We start from the raw sequence: 18408 nt of genomic DNA, 5'->3' as shown, positions 1-18408 counted from the left end.
ATCTGCTGTGATTCTCCTGCGGCTCCCACATTTGGGGACGGAGGTGGGAATGGAGGAGAGCGGGAGGGAAAACTTGAGGGCAACTTAGCAGGGAGTCACCGAGAGCCAAAGACATGCACCGCCCCGGTGCGGGAGGTTTCCTGGCTCAGAACTTTTAAGAGCTTCCGAGGCAGGAAGTGTATATTCTCCCTGGTTCTATGATGTTTTTTCTTGTGGTTGGTGTTATCCTTTGTTTAATACACTGCAACCTCTTTTGGAGATTTATATGGCACTTCTAGAGCCTTAAAAACGATCCTTTGGTGTTCCCTCCATTAATGGAAATAAAGAAATTCTTCCTAATGTTTTATTCCATTTCCGTGTGAAGACCTAGAATTTTATGACATTGCATCTTAGTAAAAACCCGTACAATCCCAGCGCAAATTTCTTTGTAGATAGGCAAGCACTCAGTTTCTCCTTATAGCTGTTAGGAGATTAAATTAAATAAACATATAGAATGATATTTATATGAATATATGTATAATATATAAGCATATATGATACCTGCATGGAGAACCAGGATTTTTGTAATTACCAGTTTCTTAAGAGGTTTGCAATCATATGCAGAGATTGTTAGTGATTTGATTTCCTATAGATTCTATTTGGGTAATTTCCTTTAATTTGGTACAACTTTCTGTCTTAAAGGTAAGCTAAAACATCATCTTTCAAATTTTTTAAATGCAGATTTATTGTGCAGGAGAGCTCATGAATTGAAAGAAAAAAATCATAAATTCATCTGTTTTCAAGGACAGGATTAAATAGTTTTGTATTGCACTGGTAACATTTCAACTGCCCAGTCCAAAGAGATTAAGGACTGAATTTTAATTCATCTTTTTCGTATCTAGAATCTAACACGCTGGCCGACCAATAATGAGTGCTTCCCATATCTATTGAGTTAAATTAAAATCTTGTGGCATGGGCCCTAAGTAGGAAAGACGGGTGTCAAAAATTTGGAAGCGTTAAATGAGTTTTCAGAGATTCCACCTGAAAGCATAAACCCAGTCTCGAAATGAGCTGACAACTGCACTATCTTTATCCGAAGTGGATTTCTACTCACCTGATCCCTGGGATTTTCCATCACCATTTAAGGAACTGCCCTGAATCCGATCATTTGGGAAGCTTAGTTCAAGATAAACCCACCATAAAGTAGATGGAGCTCATCTTGACATTTGGTGTAGAGCCGACAACTTGCTTGTTATATGCTGCTGTCTCCCTGCAGCTCTCAGTCCCTCTCCTGAGGTCTACAAATCAGGAACCTGACAGGAGAAGAAACTGAGGCTCAGTTTAACTATCTAGAGTTGCCCAGGTGTTAGCATCTGATGGACGCAGGTTCTCAGGTCTTCTCTTTTCCACTTCACCGCCTCTCTTGGTCTGGCCATTATTCATCTTGGAGTCACTGCTCCTTTTTTTGGTTGAGTCACCTTCCAGGGTCTCTAATATCAAAGCAAAGCTAATAGTGAAAAGTAAATGGTAGTAAATACATTTATCTCCTTTGAAATTTAAGTCTCTAAATATTTTCAAAGCTCTATTGCCTGCCATAAAGAAATACAATGACAATCCAGTTTTAAAAATTCCAGTTTAAAACAAAATAGAAAAAACAGTTGACCTGTGTCGTGCGGGGTGGCCTACGGGGTCTCAGATCCCGCTCCAAACTGCAGGAGACCCTGCTCACAGCGCCATTTGTCATGTGGGGCGGCCTGTGGGGTCTCTGCTCCCGCTCCCCACACAAGAACGCAGGACATGGTGAGGCCAAAAAGGAACACCCACAGAGCCTTAGGTAGGGAAGTCATACCACTATATTCTCGCTGGAGGCTGGGTTCACACGAAGTGCGACCTGCTGTCTGCTTTGCTGCCAACCCACCGACTCCCCTCCCCTCCCCTCCCCTCCCCTCCCCTCCCCAACGTAGCCGCAGCAGTTATATTAGTGGCCAATGGCTCACTGGTTACAGCTGATGGCCAACTAGCCACAGCTGGTGGCCATCCAATCACAGTTGATGGCCATTTAGTACCTGAGCCAGCACCTTTCCACATGAGGCCGAGAGCCTGGAAACTGCACTCCTGGCTCTGTCCCCACAATCTGTAACATCATTTTGATTATAAAATAAAAATACACATTGTCATTGTCACTGTAAAATCTTGGGGGGAAAAAACAATTAAACAAGAAAAAAGAAAAGCACTATTCCTGCTAAAAATAAAGGTGTATTCACATGTGTATATGTATTAATTTTTGGTATTAAGACATTATACAAATAGATGATTTTAACTAACAATTCCCAGCTTCCAAAACCTAACCCTCCAACTTTCAATATAGATTCACAAGAAAAGATTCATGAGAAAAGAATGGTGTGTTTTCCACCAAATTGTTCCCAATATCTAGCTCAATTACTAACAGGCATCGCTCAGTAAATACTTGTAGAATGGAAGAATGCTGAACAAAGAGATAAAATGATTTGAATGTTATTCTACTTTCTCTTTCTGTCTTTTTTTAAGAGGCCACAATCATTGACTAAATCAAAACAAACAAACAAACAAACAAACAAAAAAACTAGTAAGCATTCCAAGTCACCCAGAAACTGAATAATAATGTATTAGGCAACTCCTGTTTTTCTCCACCAGCACTTTTATCTCCTTGTTCTGGGAGCACCAGTTCCTATCCTTTGGAAAACTGTTTCACCCAAATTCTAACTGTGGGCTTCCTGTAGGAGCTCACCTACTGTGGTCATGGTGGTCAGCTTCGTGACCAAGTGAGGGTCCGTGATCAGGCTACCCTAAGTAGACACCCACCTGCCCCTGGCAGTAAGGGAGTGAGCAAGTGTCTCCCCCATTCCTGCTAGACTGACCTCAGAGGAGGGGCAGTAGAAAGTCAGGACTTTAACCCCCATGCAGGAGTCATAGACCTACCCCGACTGCAGTGTCAGTGGGGACCAAGTGGGGAGCCAGCAGGAGAGTGGAGCCATCACCTCCAGTGTCTACAGAGGTTGAGTGGGGAACCTAGACTTCTACATCCACCTGGCGGTTATAAGGTAGCACAGTTGGAACAGAACGTTTAAATAAGACCCACACAGTCTCATAATACAATATGAAAATATTCAGGCTTCAATGGAAAATCACTCATTATGCCAAGAACCAGGAAAATTCCAAACTGAGTGAGAAAAGAAAATCAACAGATGCAAGATGACAGAGATGTCAGAATTACGGGACAAAGATTTTAAAGCAGCTATAGAAAAACATACTTCACCGAACCATTAAAAAATACTTACAATAGATGCAAAAACAGAAAGCCTCAGCAAAGAAACAAGAGATGAAGAACAACCCAATGACTATTTCAGAAATGAAAAATATTATAACTGAAATAGAGAAGCTTAGTGGATGGGCTGAACAGCAGATGGAAGACACAGAGGAGAGAATCAGTGAATTGGAAGACAGAACAATAGATATCACTCAATCTGAATAATAAGGAGAAAATAGACTGAAAGCAAAAAAAATGACAGAGCCTCAGGGACAAATAGGACTATATTAAATAAGATCTCAAATTTGTGTCATTAGAGTCCCAGAAGGAGAGGAAAAGGAGGAAAGAAGTGAAAAACTACCTGATGAAATAATGGCTAAAAACTTCCCAAATTCTTTTTTTTTCTTTTCCAAATTCTTGAAATGACACAATGATATACCCGGAGGACAGATTCATGGTTGAACATGTTAAGATGGTTTCCAGAGGAAAGTGAGTGTGGTTAAAAAAGGGCAACATGAGGGATTTTCATGGTGATGGAAATGGTTTGTATCTTTACTGCATTGATGTCGGCGATATGTGCTATCTACTGCAGTTTTACAAGATGTTCCCCTTGGGAGAAGGTGGGTCAAGAGTAAACGGGATCCTTCTGTATTATTTCTTACAAGTGCAAATAAATCTATAATTATCTCAAAATAAAAAGTGTAGTTTGAAAAGAGAAACGCTTTTCTCACCATAAGAATTACTTCTGCATGTTCTTTCTGTACTGTCATTTACACCACCTCCCACTTCCTCTTCATACACATACCTTCTCCTGGGAGCAAAACCCTTCGTGATAACTGCTTCCTAGTGTTAGTCAGATTTACATGTCAGTCTACTCAGCATTAAGTGATTTGGGCAAAGTTGCCTAAAATGGTCCATGCCCAAAACCCTGAAGTCTGGGTTAACAGAATTAACAGACTCCACTGATGAAAGAAACTGGCCCATTGCTAAATTAAATTGCCCATTTACTAGGTCTGGTGTGAACCAAACGCAAAAAGAAAAGCACGAAAGTAGAAAAATCAAAGTTTTAACTGATATTCTCATTTTTCTTTCTATTTGTCAGTGACTAACTCAGTGACCTTTTAGCTACTTTAATGAATATATCCACACTCGGAGTAGAGGGAATATGTTCTTTACTAGTAATATATATTTGAAATATTGAATTTCCAAGCCAGTTTGATTTATAACACCTAGGCCCCCTTTTTCTCTGGGGCTGGAACCACTGAGATTCAGGTTAATCTGTACTTGGTGCTGGTGATGGACAGGCTGTCAGAAGGCCTTCAGTGGAACCAGAATTCCAGGAACCAATCAGTGTGTCTCTTTTCTCCAAATGGACGATCAGCTGCCACGCGTGTGAAGGAGTGCATTAACCACAGGCTTCCCTGCGAATACTGCAGACAAAGTGAACTCTCCCATGAAACCCATTTTGGGAAACATTCAAAGCTGGACTCCCTCATTTAAAAAAAACAACAAGCAAACAAAACAAAAAAACTAAACTGAAATGGTCATAAGAAACATTAGCTTGTAAAAGGAAAAAATGAACCAAATTGCAATTTATTCCCACTTATATTGACTTTTTCCCTCTTGAGGATAATTCATTGCCTTCAAAAATTTGAATCGCCTGCTTATCTTTAGTTATTTTCATATTTCAGAATATGGTTAGATTTGCATATTCTGTTACTGCATTATGGCGGAAGATGGCAACTCAGTTCCAGAGTAGACTTGTGTTGAAATGTATGTGTTCTATAAAAGAGAAAATATATTTTTTAATTAATATAGACTTCTTTTCAAAATATAATGTTGGATTCATGCCAACACAAATATTTGTATTAGAAAATGAGGGTATAAATGACTATTATGCCCCTAAGAACATTTAGTATATTATTAATTATCTGTAAAATTAAAGAAGAAAAAGACCATGGACTGATTTTATTATTGCCACTGTGCTGTCTTGAATTAAGTGTGTTGCATCTCTCACTTAATGCTCACTATTTAATCAAGCAGTGTTCCTAGACTCAACTTTATGGATGAGGGTCTGAGAAGTTGAGTAAATCCTATGATGATGCACAGCAAGATTAGAACCAAGATCTATTTGCAAAGCTGATCTTTCTCACTACTTTTTGCCTCCAAGATCATGCCATTTCATGCTAGCCTAGTTTTGGACACAGCCCAGCTTTCAGTGGAGACAGTAGATCTTTAATAAAGAATGAAATATTTTTGACATCTGTGAAATTTAGTTTATTTGTTATGCAACATGAATCTTCATCATATCTATAATGATGAATAGCTAGATAGTTTAGCTACATAATTTAGATGTTTCAATAATTATAAGGTTAATAGATAACAGGATGGATACTTTTTATAAGACTCTTGAAACACTAGCTCCTCATAAGAGTTCCTTTTCCAGCTTTGAGAAACAAAGCAGTCATTTGGTCTAATTTAAAATATTACAATAGTCAAACACTTGCACTTCTCCTTGATTCTACATTTAACACGTGGCTTTGTCACTGGTCCTTTATCAGACAATTACCCGACATCAGAGGGAAAGCCACCCAAGACCCCACAATAGGCCAAACCAGCATCACAAAGTTCATGTGCTTAGCTCAGAATATTGTAGCATTTATTCAGAGTCCTAACATACTGAACTATCTGGTTTCTTAGGGCACACAGCAAATTTGAAACAAGGAATTAGAAGGAGTATTGCTCAACATATTTGAGAAACTGAAAAATGTTACAGCTAGTCACAGTGATGAAGAAAATCTCTAAAGGGAAGATAGAAGAACTGAATAAAGAAGAACAGAAATAAGAAGCAACTGAAAAAGCATGGGTTATTGCCTTAGACATGGTAATGTTAGTGCCTGTAACAAATAAATCTCCGATTTAATATAATAAATATTTATTTCTGGTTCATAAAACAGTCTAAGCACATGCTACTAGTCCATAGGAAATTATTCTCCACATGGTGATTCAGGGATCCAGGCTTCTTCTATCCTATAGCTCCACCTACCACAACATTATCCACACGCAGCTGGCAGAAGGCACAAAGAGTGAATGGAAAAGTCATACCATGTCACGTCTGCTCACATCTCACTGATGAAATCAAGTTCAATGGCCACATCTTGGTGCAAAGGAGTCTGAGAAATGTAGTCTCGGTGGGTCTACTGTCCCCAGCCAACACCTATACTGGGGGAGGGAGCAGTGATATTGGTGAACACGTATGTAGCTTAACATTCTTTAATAGCCCCTGAAGATAACACTTTATTTTCCAACAATTAATACACATAACTATTACATTTCATGGACTGTTGTCTGGCTCACACAATACACATTCCTCCTCTCCTTCTCTCTTGCCTTCCTCTTTTCTCTAGGTCACAAGTCAAACACTTACTTCCCCAGAATCCCCAGCAGATAAGAATTCCCATATGGCAACATCCTGGTCAATGACATGTAAGCATGTGCGAGGTGCAGCTGGAATCGATTCTACTATTAAAATAAAATTCAGAGATAGCTCTATCACTACTTCTCACTTCTTCCTACCTTAACTCCACTGTTTTTGGAAACCCTGGAGCCATCGTGTGAAATAATTTAGAGAAAGGCAAAGAGAATTGAAACGATGGCAACATCGAGTCCCAGAGACATAAAGGTTGTGGGGCATCACAGACAACTTCCTACCTCCAAACTCCTTGTAACGGAAAGATAAAAACTGTCTTTAACATGCTGCTAGGTGGCTTTTCTGTTACTTAAAGCCAAATGCATACCTAAGAGATGCACATTTTGTTCATTTAAGAAAGGAGAAAAAACAATTAATATAATAACCTTTCCATTCATAATAGTTAAACTTTATTAAAATACATTGATGCTTAAATGGGAAATTTTTAGTTATGTAGAAAATATACATATACAAAACAGCAAGTTTTCTACAACACTGGTTCCTTATAATGCCACTCTTATTCACTTTCCATTACATCTAAATATGCTATTGCATATGTGAATAATACACATTTACTCAACATGGAGAAATAATACTTTCAATGTCTTTATCAAGATTCAGTCTGCATGTAAAGCCAAAATCTTATGTCATGTAGGAAAGAAATAAAATAACAAAGGAATATAACAGCACATTTTTTCTCTCAATTATGGATAATATAAAACTTTCCTGGAATTCAGTGTGACTTTCTTGGAAAAAAAAAAGTTTTAATAGAGTTTATAATTTGTTTTAAGTGGAGACGTGTGCATTTGTTCTCTGGTAGCAATAAATTAATTCCCTGCTTTAAGCTGTTTTCACATGTGTGTTACCCTTTTCTGCAAAACTGGAAGGACTTTCAGGATTGGAACAACTACCCCTGTTTCCAGATGTAAGTGGGCACCTGGCATGTGATTGGAAAAGGTTTTGTGTCTTCAGCTTTGTGGTCTTCAGGGTCATAAAAACTAAGATGAAAGCCAATGGTGTTATAACTGACAACTGCAGCCCAGCTGCACAAGGGTTCGGGATGGTCCAGCACCCACAGCAGAGTGCATTGATCTCTTCAACACTGTTCCAAGCCCTACAGGTACAGAGTGAAAAAATAATACAGCCTCTGCTCTTAGGGCGATGGACTCATTTATGGTGGGGCCAGACAACAAGCACACTCACATAAAACATAATAAATAATTTCAGAGTGAAAAAAATGTTATGTAGAAAACAAAGCAAGAGAATGGTATACAGGAGGTGATTTTTGTAGCAATGGCTACTGTGGCTGGATTGATCAGAGAATGTGTTTTTGTGGATGTGACATTTTTGCTGAGATTTGAACAATGAAAGAATATAGGCATGTGGAGATTTGGGGAAAAGAATATTCTAGACAGAGGAAACAGCAAATATAAAATCTCTAAGATGGAAATGACCTTGGCATCTTCCAAGTCCAGAAAGCGAGCCAGTGTATCAGTCAGCTATTGCCATGGTAATGTTATGTAATAGATTATCCCCCAAATTCAGTGTATTTCTTACATGTCTTCCTCACAGGCCTGCAGGTCAAGTGGAAACACTTCAATTCAGGCTGGTGGGTGAGCTGGGCTGTGTGCCAGGATTCAGGTCAGGTTCCGGTTTCCCCCACAAGTCCCTCTGGAGCCCAGACCAACGGGGCTGAGGCTACCTAGTGCAGGCTCTTCTCCAGGTGGGAACAGGGCTCAGAGAAGCCATGTCAAACCTTGCAAGTACATTTTAAATCTTCACAAGCATCACATGTCAACTATAATTAAATATGTATATATACTTGTACGTAGTCACGGGAGGTGGAGTATAGAATAAAGAAGATAGTCAATGGTATTGTAACCGTTATATAAGCTGTCAGAGGGGTAGCAGCTTGAGGGAGGGAGGTTATTATTTTGTGTAGGGTGTAAATGTCTAACTATTACGTTGCTTTGTACACTTGAACTAATAAAAAATTATTTAAACAAAAATCTTCACAAGCATCACAAACAAAAGAAAGTCACATGGCCAGCCAGGTCCAAGTCCAATGGATGAGGGAGCTGCTTATCCCACTTTTGTGCATTGCAAGGTCAGATGACAGGAGGTAGGAGTGAAGAATTAACAAACATATACACTAATCTACGGAAGCCAATATGAACAGAATGTTGTGAATAAATGGAAACTTGACAGGTTTGCCAGAGAAGGAGCAAAAGTCAGGTTATGTAGGGTTTTGTGAGCATGATAATCATTTTGAACTTTATTTTAGTTATAATGCAAAAAAGGGAGATTTTAAGTAGGAGACTGATTTGACGTGACTCATATTTTCAGATTAGCAGGCTGTAGTGTGGAGAACTAACAGACTCTTGGGAGCTCAAAGACCTGTTAAGAGGCCTCTGCCCTAGAATAGGTGAGAGAAGTTTGACTTCAATTAGCACAATAGTAAAGAAGGTAAAAAGAAAACAAAAAGGTCAGGTTCAAGGTGTATCTTGGAAGCCAACCCAACAAAACTCATTTGATTATATGTTTTAAGAGAACAAAGGAAAATGAAAGGTGGCATCTAGGTTTTTCCTTAAGCAAAAGAATAAAGGTGGTTGGGAAGGAAGACGGAGGAGAAGCACTTTAGGACTGGTTGTCTGGAGGGAGATTTTGGTGTCCAGAAACATTACACTTGAGAGAACAATGAGACACGCAAATAAGATGTCAGTCTGCAGCTGAGTCAATGAGTCAGGTATTGCAGGAGAGAACATCACTGGATATAACTATCTGGGAAGTTTTAACATATAGACAGGATTTTATGCCCCAGGTTTAGATGTGGAGAATTAGGGAGAAATGTAGCTATTGTAGAAATCTAAGGACAGACCCTGCATATATGTCAACACTGAACCATCTCACAGGAGAGAAGTAACTAGCAGAGATTGAGAGGGAGTGGATAATAAGCTGGACAAAAACATAGGGGAGTGTGGTGTTAGGAAAGGTCCAAGGAAAATGATTCAGGACAGAGGAAGTAGTGCTGTAGGCCAAATGCTGCCAACTATTCACACGCAATGAACACATCATGGATTTGGCAGGCGGTGCTCATGGTGAGCTCATATGGATCCATTTCTCTGGGAGAGTAGGGGAAACGCTGCAACACGTTGAAGAGGAAGAGAAAGGGTGTTTGTTTGTTTGTTTGTTTGTTTGTTTGTTTGTTTGGGTGGGTGGGCTCCATTAGGTAATAGCTATATATTAAAGGGAATAATCCAGTGGAGAAGAGTATACAATGAGACAGAAACTAAATCCTTGAGTTGAGGAGAAAGAATTGGACCTACAGCACAAGAGAAGTGGCTGGCCTTGGCTAGGAATAGCAATAGGTGCCATCAAAAGAGAGGAGAGGGATGTTCCAGAGCCATGTGCAGGTAAGCTGTTACATGTAGGGGTGGGCAGGTAGGTTGTGCGGGTCTAATTTCTTCCATAAGCCAGCATCTACCAAAGGAGAGAACATCACTGGATATATCTACAAGTATGTGAGAGGCTTCAGCATATAGAAAGTGGGGCACTTTGATAGGCAGCCAGACATATTGCCAGAAGAGCATAGGAACCACCTCTGCCAGGTACTCCCACTGTCCCATTGAATCCAGGTAGGCTGCCTATAAGCGGGCCCAGCAAGAAGGACTAGTCAATAAAATTGCATCAGAGATGGATTCCCAGGGCAAAGCTGCCATCGAGCAGTGACAGCAGCCTGTAGAAGTCTTGGCCAATTGTTCAGCCTCTTACCATCATCTCTACCTCTGCTCTCTGGTCTAACGCGTCACCGTCACCACTTGGCACCGAGATTACCACCATCACCTCCCTACTGGACTCTCTGCTTCTCCCTTTCAGTACGTATTTTCTTCAGAATTTATTCCCTGAAAATATCAGCCAGAATGACCTTTTTAACAGGTCAGGCCGTGTTGTTTTCTCCACTGTCGTAAACTATCCTGTGTTTTCCCATCTCATTCAGAATAACAACCAACGTCTTTATAATTGCCACATCTGTATTCACCTACTCTTCCTGATACCTGATATGGACTTTTCACCTGATTTGTTGCCAGACTCTCAACATGGATTCTTGACTTTTGCTCTCTAAACTCACAGACCGTGCATTGCTGAGCTCCCCATTCCCAGGGTACCTGCTGGTTCCCCCCGCCCCCAACATGGCACCTCCTGTGACTTAGTCCCTTTCTGGTCTGGAGCCACCTTCTTCCTTTGTGCCTGTTCTGACTTTTTCAACTTTTACTGGTGATTATTTTGAGTCTCTGTGTTTTTTTGTGTGTGTGTTTTTTTTTGGGGGGGTGCCAACCCCTATCCTATCTAACCATGATTCTGCCTTTGTCTTGACTTTTGCTGCCAAAGTTTCTGCTTTACTTCTTACTCTGACATAACTGTGGTTACACTTGGGGAGAGGAAGGTCTGTATTCTCAGGGACAAACAACCAAAGCAGGGTGGTTTTGTTTATTGGATCACCTACCATGTCTTCCACAGACCTGCAAACCCCAGGGGGACAAGCCTCATAGATCTCCATCACAGCTACAAGATTGAAAGGGGTAAGAAATTTCACTGATATGTGGGATATAAAACTGAAAGCAACAAAGGAACAAGACAAACAAATAAAGAAACAAAAACTCATAGACGCAGACAATAGTTTAGTGGTTACCAGAGGGTAAGCGGGGGAGGGAGGTGGTAAACGGGGTCAAATATATGGAGATGGAAGGAGAACTGACTCTGGGTGGTGAACATACAATGTGATATATAGATGATTTATTACAAAATTGTACACTTGAAACCTATGTAACTTTACTAATCATTGTCACCCCCAATAAGCTTTAATAAAATAAGAGAGAGAGAGAGAGACTTCTCAGGAACTCCTTACATTGTAAAGCATTTTGGGCTCCAAAGAGTTGAAAATTACTGCCTTCATCCTCCAGTCTTCCACAAATTTATTCCCAGGCTCCTGGCTTAATTGTCCTGCTCAGTCACCTGTACAACCCTGGGATGGTCTTTGTCACTCACCCAATCGGTTGCTTAGCACATATGTGACCATTTACAAAGCCAGTTATTGAACCTGTGGTTTAATTGTGATTGTATTTGGCTCCTCTGAAGAAGCTCCTAAGCTTTGGGCAGTTTGCCCACATGAATTCCTTAGTTAAGTATTTTTGATAACATATACAGGACAAGTTTGATTGAATATCTCTTAATACCTTCAAATACTCACCAATCCTGAAAAGTGAGTGTAGTCACTGTTTTTAAACTGAAAATGCATTCTACTTTTCCCATCACTCTGTTCCCATCCATCCAACCAATATATGTTGCTATTTACTAATATATGATACACTAAATATTTGCATTCTACAAACACAAATTTAAACCTCCAATAAAAGTTTCAGTGTAGCTGGGCTCTAACGCAGCAGTGGGCTTTGTGATTAAGAAGATTGTGAAATAACAGAAGGATAATTCTGATGAACTAACCAGTTTGTTAAGAGATACTACTTGCATTTTCTTTGGGAAATGGGTGCTTCTAGTTGTACTGTTTCTATGATATAAAAGGATTTTGTTTTAGTTCCTCCTGTCTTTTCTTATGAACCCATAATATGAAGAACCAGGACAAGGCTCTTCAGAGGGATTTGGGGGTAAAGGAGAATCAGTATATTAGGTACATCAGGAAAGACTTCTGTGGGTTCTTTATTAATGCTGTTTAAATTAGTAAGCAGAATGGGTCACAACCAAAGAACAACTCTCTCTTTCCCTTGGCCCTTTCCTACACCTTAAATACTTACAAACACATATATTTTACTTGAAGAATTTCTATTTATCTTTCAAGAATAGCTCCAATATTTTCTTCAAGTTGAGGGTGTAATGCTCCTCCATCCCTCTTCCACCTAGCCACTTATTTTTCTGTTCACACTGAGTTTTTACATACATCATTAGTTATTATTTTGGGTGGTTGTTTACGTATATTTCTTCTGGATTCAAGAAGAAGATTCTCAAAGGCAAAAACCATGTTTTTTCTTTGATATGCACTGCATTATATTCAATATACAAAAACTGATGAACAAATTGATGACAAACTGAGTAAATGAAATAGATTTTGTTACCTAATGAACAGGAAAAGAAATAAAATAGATAAAAGAGAAAATAGACGTGTAGATATACTAGATAAACTAAAACAATTGATTTTGGGATGAAGGGGAAATGCTATATTAGTTCTATCCACCTAAGATGTGAGTATTTGTTTCCTTAAATACAGAGACCACTGGGGGATGGTCTGGTGTTTGAGTGGGGAGAAACGGTATCTGTGGGAATATACTCTTGGGTCAACATTGGGTTAAAGAGGATTTTGTTTTGCAGCATTTCTGAGTCCTTCCTGTACACTGTCATTCTCCAAGCACCATCGTTCTTTCCCTCCTCGACACTGCCCCTGACTTTTATTTCTTCTAACCAAACAGCAGCTCAATTAAATAGTGCAAGAGAGTCACATGTCCTCTATGAGGCAGTGCCCCAAAGACCTCACTCATTCAGTTAATTAGAAATTCATTTAAGAACACCCACCAAGATGGAAACTCACCATGTGCTAGCAAATGAGGAGCAACCTTAGGCTGAGACCCTCCTGCTCAGGATGAAAGGTATGGAAAATAGGACACTGTTTCAATATAGTTAAGCCACCAGGAGAACTGTTTTCAAAGCCACTGGTCACCTTTTCCTATTTGTAGTCCAGCAGTAGGATTTCCTCCCAGACACACTGCCCTTTTCCCCACAAAATATTAAAAAGCTGCCAAGGCTTAACAACTTCTGAAACCAAAGTTCCTGGGAATCCAGTTGTTCTCGGGGCCGTAGCTTGTTTCTTATCAGGCAGGCTAAGAATTCAGCATGTTTGGCTTTCTTGGTCAGGGAGTAGCAGAAGCACTTCCTTCTCCTTAATTACTGTGTTTCCCCAAAATAAGACCTAGCCGAACAATCAGCTCTAATGCATCTTTTGGAGGAAAGATTAATACAAGACCTGGTCTTACTTTATTATAAGACCAGGTCTTATATAATATAATATAATGTAGTAATGGAATAGAATAGAATAGAATAGATATAATATAATAATATAATACTGGGTCTTATATTAATTTTTGCTCCAAAAGACACATTAGAACTGATTGTCCGGCTAGGTCTTCTTTTCAGGGAAACACAGTATCTTTGTTTCCCCAAAGCATTTACACCTTGCAGCTCTTAGGAAGCATTTAGACCAGCTAATGCATCTGTCTTACTAACTCATTCACAGGACATCATTGTTAGGAGAAATGTACAAATGTAAACTTTTAGGATTTGAGGTCACTTTAGAGATTACCTTTCTAATCATTTCCTTTCTGAAAAGAAGAGAAACGATGCCTGTAGAAGTTGGGAACTTGTCTAAGGACCCCTAGCTATAAACAGTTTCCAAAATCACTACACTGGCTAATGCATTTTGAAGGGAAAAATTAAGCAATATCTAAACAGATATCTGGAGGGAAAAGATTGGTCTACTTTCATTTCATAATATTAAATTTTATTCTGAACATGAAATTAAATGCTAATAACTAATTTAAAAAGTTAATAATAGTCTCTAGTATAAATGTGGCCCCCTCCAAAAAATTATTTTTGGCTTGATAAGTAATTTTACATTTAAGTGTGTTTTTTAAAATATGATATTCTAAATAGGGAATTAAGCTTATTAATGCTAAGCTTCATAAAAATGATTAAAATTTACAAGAAAGGTGAAATTCCCTTCCTGAATGATCAAACTCTGAAGTTGATAAAGCCTGAGCGACAGAGCATAGATGAAGCAGGCATTGGTTCTATGGTATGATTTTATCAACTGAAGGGACCATATGAGTGTGGGCCTATCATCCGCCAAGTAGCTCCTATATCCAGAAGTTTCTCTCCATTTAATTCATTCCTTTGAATCACATAAAAGGGAGGGGGATTATTGACTCCAGAATTCCACCACTGTCTTTTCCTTCTCTCACTTACAAATCTGTCTGTTCTCTCCCCTTTTCCTGAACTCTTTTCATTTGTCTATCTCCCAGTCAATTTTGAGCTCCTTGAGGGCAAGAACCAACAGCCATGCTTGGCACCTAGAGGAGAATCTACCATTAATTGTCAAAAGCATAAAGGCGAGTAGGCTGGAGAAATCACAATCTAGTAAGTACAGTCATGTGATTGGCGTAACACTGCCACTGAAAATAGCATTTCCAAAGGTACCATATGGATGAGAAAGGTCAAGATAACCCTATCGAAAACCAGTGGGTGTAGCAAATACAAGTTTAGAGACATACGACTGTTAGCAACGAGGACAGATTCGTAGGGTGGTGATGACACGCCTGGAGTACAACCCCAGCTTCTTGCAGTACCTGTTGGTTAACAGAAAGCTGCATGGCATTTGGAGTTGGGTGAGTTTATTCAAGAGTGTTTTATACCTTAGTTACACTAACTATTTAACTCTGTGTTTCTCATTCTGTTGTGGGTGTCTGAGCATTTTCATACCTTTCCTTATCTTTAAGTTAAAGAACCGCCCTCTGGCTCTCTCCCATTGGAATTGCACATAGGAAATTCAAGTGAACCTCAGAGAATAGTTCCCCTAAAGGTTCTGGTGTCCTAAGCAGATATGAAAGCCAGGCAGCAGGCCTTAACAAACGTAGTCTCGATATAATTATTCTTGGTTGGGTAAGCTGCACATTACATGAGACCACTTATCCACCCCAAATTAAGTCTTAAGAGAGAGAAGGAAAGGACAAAAAAAATCTATTCATGAGCATTAACTATTCTTTTACCTCTCCAATCTCTCAGCAGAGAGCCCAAGAACATCTGATTTTTTCTTAAAAAGGAAAACCTCTGAACAATATAGGCCATAATTTAATACTTATCTTCACATTCTCTCTGACACACCACAAGAACTAAGTGATTGAACGCTTCCTCTTTTTTTTCTCCCAGGAATGACTCAGAAATGACACCATTGGTGTGGCAAATACAACCATGGAATTGACAGTCCCTGGAATGTAACAGGTCAGAGGGATTATAGAGTATTCTAGACTTCAAGCAACAAAATCTAATATTGTTCTCTTTTCCCTTTGTCTCAATCTAATTTGCCACTCATGGTGTTTCCTTTGGTTGTTTATAAAATTGCTCTGTACTCAATGAAGAGAAGAATTAGAGATTTTGCTAGAGGGACATGCACTGTAAATATTTACTGTAGATAATTGTCTGAAGATTTCTCAGTAGTTTTCAGGGACTGAGGAATGTTACAATAAATTAGGCATATACCTTTTTGCAAACTGAATGCACATAGAGAAAGAATTTCCTTTAATTCTTTCTGTGTTGCATGCTTCCTCCTTTCCTTTCTTTCTAGGACTTTCCTTTTGGCTCAATCAAAAATCACTATTAGCAGAGATTTATGAATATCAAGACCTTGGATGGCTGACATTGTCTTCTCTCCTGCCGGTGCTGACTTAGATGCCTTGTAAGTAACTGATATACTTAGAAAAGAAGGCTCTCTAGCCAAAGGCACATTCATCTAATTGTAAACTCTTCTTAAGAGGGAAAAATGCGAAAATAGGATTTTTGAGACCTAAAGGATTTTTGAGACTCTGATGTAGTATCATTTTGTTTATAAATCATTTTTATTCTCAATAAACCTCAATGTTAATGGTGTTTGTGTGTCTTTATTTGCTTCTATAGGACGGCTGGTCCTTTTGCTTATCTTGAAGCTATGCTGACTCCCATACCTTTTGCTTGAGTCTATGGCCTCTCACTTAGATAGGCCTGTCCCTGAAGAAAGCGTGACAAATCTGGCTTCTTACTTTGAAACTCTCTATTTTATCATCATCAATGCCTAAATTACAGCTGCTATCTGTACCTACACAGACTCAAATCTTATTACATAAATGTCTAAATTATTATATATCCTTCATAGCATGTTATTTCTGTAATAATGTTCATCTTTTCAGCTCTTAGCCATGATGAAAGGGAATGTAATCAGAAAGAGTGTCTGACGTGTTAATCATTAATGAGTCTGAAAAACATGTGTTAGATCAAGGCCATTTTTTCCCTCTGTGTAATTCTTGTATTTTTTAACATCAGCAAGTGCTTCTCATATTCATGATTGTCTCTCTGAAAGCTCTAAATAACCAGGGTTGATTTCAAAACAAGCACTGGCCAATATTTTGTTATTTATAGTAAATTTGTGGTTGGCATTTGCATTTATGATCAATCTTTGTTGCTTGAACCATTCAGAGTTCCTCTGATATATATGTGATTTCATTGAATAGAAGATACTGCATGCAAATAAGCACATTTCAGTTACAGAAAGCAGCTGTCAGAACACATTTATATTCTAGCAGCAGAGAAGAAATTAATCTCACAGTGGCTTCAATTCAAATTGGTATGATATTCCAGTAATAAATTCCCTGTCCAGATGGAATCATTTTCTTTATCATAAATATTTTAAAACACTTGATCTGTATTAAAATTATACAGGACTGAAACTGATTTTAGATATTTTAAATATTTTAAATCAAGCCCCAAATGGAAAAAAAAAGTTGTTGATTATATAGAATCCATTAAAAAATAGTTCCAAATTTTATAGAAGTTTTGTCTATCACGTAAACTATGCAACCAAAAAGAAAAGCTCGTCAAACGCTAATTTTATCTGACTTGGAGTACCAAAAGAAAGCATACCTTTATAGTCTGTATTAATTACATTCCTATCATTTGTTTTAATGACACTAGTCATTCCTTTAATATTGAAATAAATTCTGAAAATAGCTATTTCTCTATTCCTTTGTTTACAGGCTGAGAGAATTAGGTTGAGAAATGGTTCATAGGTTTGCCTTTTGAGAATCAGTTTCTTCCTAATGTTAAAATGAAGGTTTCTACAGTAAGAAACCTACTGTCACATACCAAAAGGATGTCAAGCCCCACCCCCACTGTAATGATCTCAGTATGCTTAGGACTGTGACCTTAAGGAGAATAGACATTGGCTTCATCAGACCAATGGGTAGAAGCCAATTCCTGAGTTGAAGTTAATCAGTTAGGAATTGCCAGCTAGCAGGAGGTAAAACTCAGGACCCATTGGTTTACATCAACCATCAAGATGGTGTGTAGAGAGGGAAGCTGTCTTCAGGACTGCCAAAATCCAAATCACATATGCTTTTACAGATTAACATCAGCCCTGAAATTATATCTGGAAGTAAACTGGAAAGTAGCCTGGTGTATTCAGTGTACATATTACATAACCAAACAGGCAATCCAGAAATCAATGAGAGTTTTTAGGCACTAGCAGATGTTTTGAACTATCTGGAAAAATAATCCCTTGCATAAAGCAGGGGAAATGCTCCAATGACACTGATATACAAGTTTGCCCTTGTTTCATAGTCTGTGGATCAATTCTGTCTCAGGGTTTGGTTCTGACACCTTGAAAGACTGAGAAGATAGGGAAACATTTCTCTGAGTGTCACTCAGCCTGCAGTGTATCCTCAAGTAGGCGCAATGATTTATCTCAAGAGAACACCATGGTGGAGAGTGGTACCGAAGATGAAAATGCCCACAAAATCATCACAGCTTCAGTTAGCTCTAGAATTTCAGATCACTGAAGTCAATCATAAAAATGGCATTCAAAAAG

This window comes from Rhinolophus sinicus, chromosome 3 (assembly GCF_057876585.1).
Source record: "Rhinolophus sinicus isolate RSI-liver-muscle chromosome 3, RSI-T2T, whole genome shotgun sequence".
Classification (NCBI taxonomy): domain Eukaryota; kingdom Metazoa; phylum Chordata; class Mammalia; order Chiroptera; family Rhinolophidae; genus Rhinolophus; species Rhinolophus sinicus.
The sequence above is the reverse complement of the archived record's forward strand: the minus strand, read 5'-3'. Positions refer to the sequence as shown.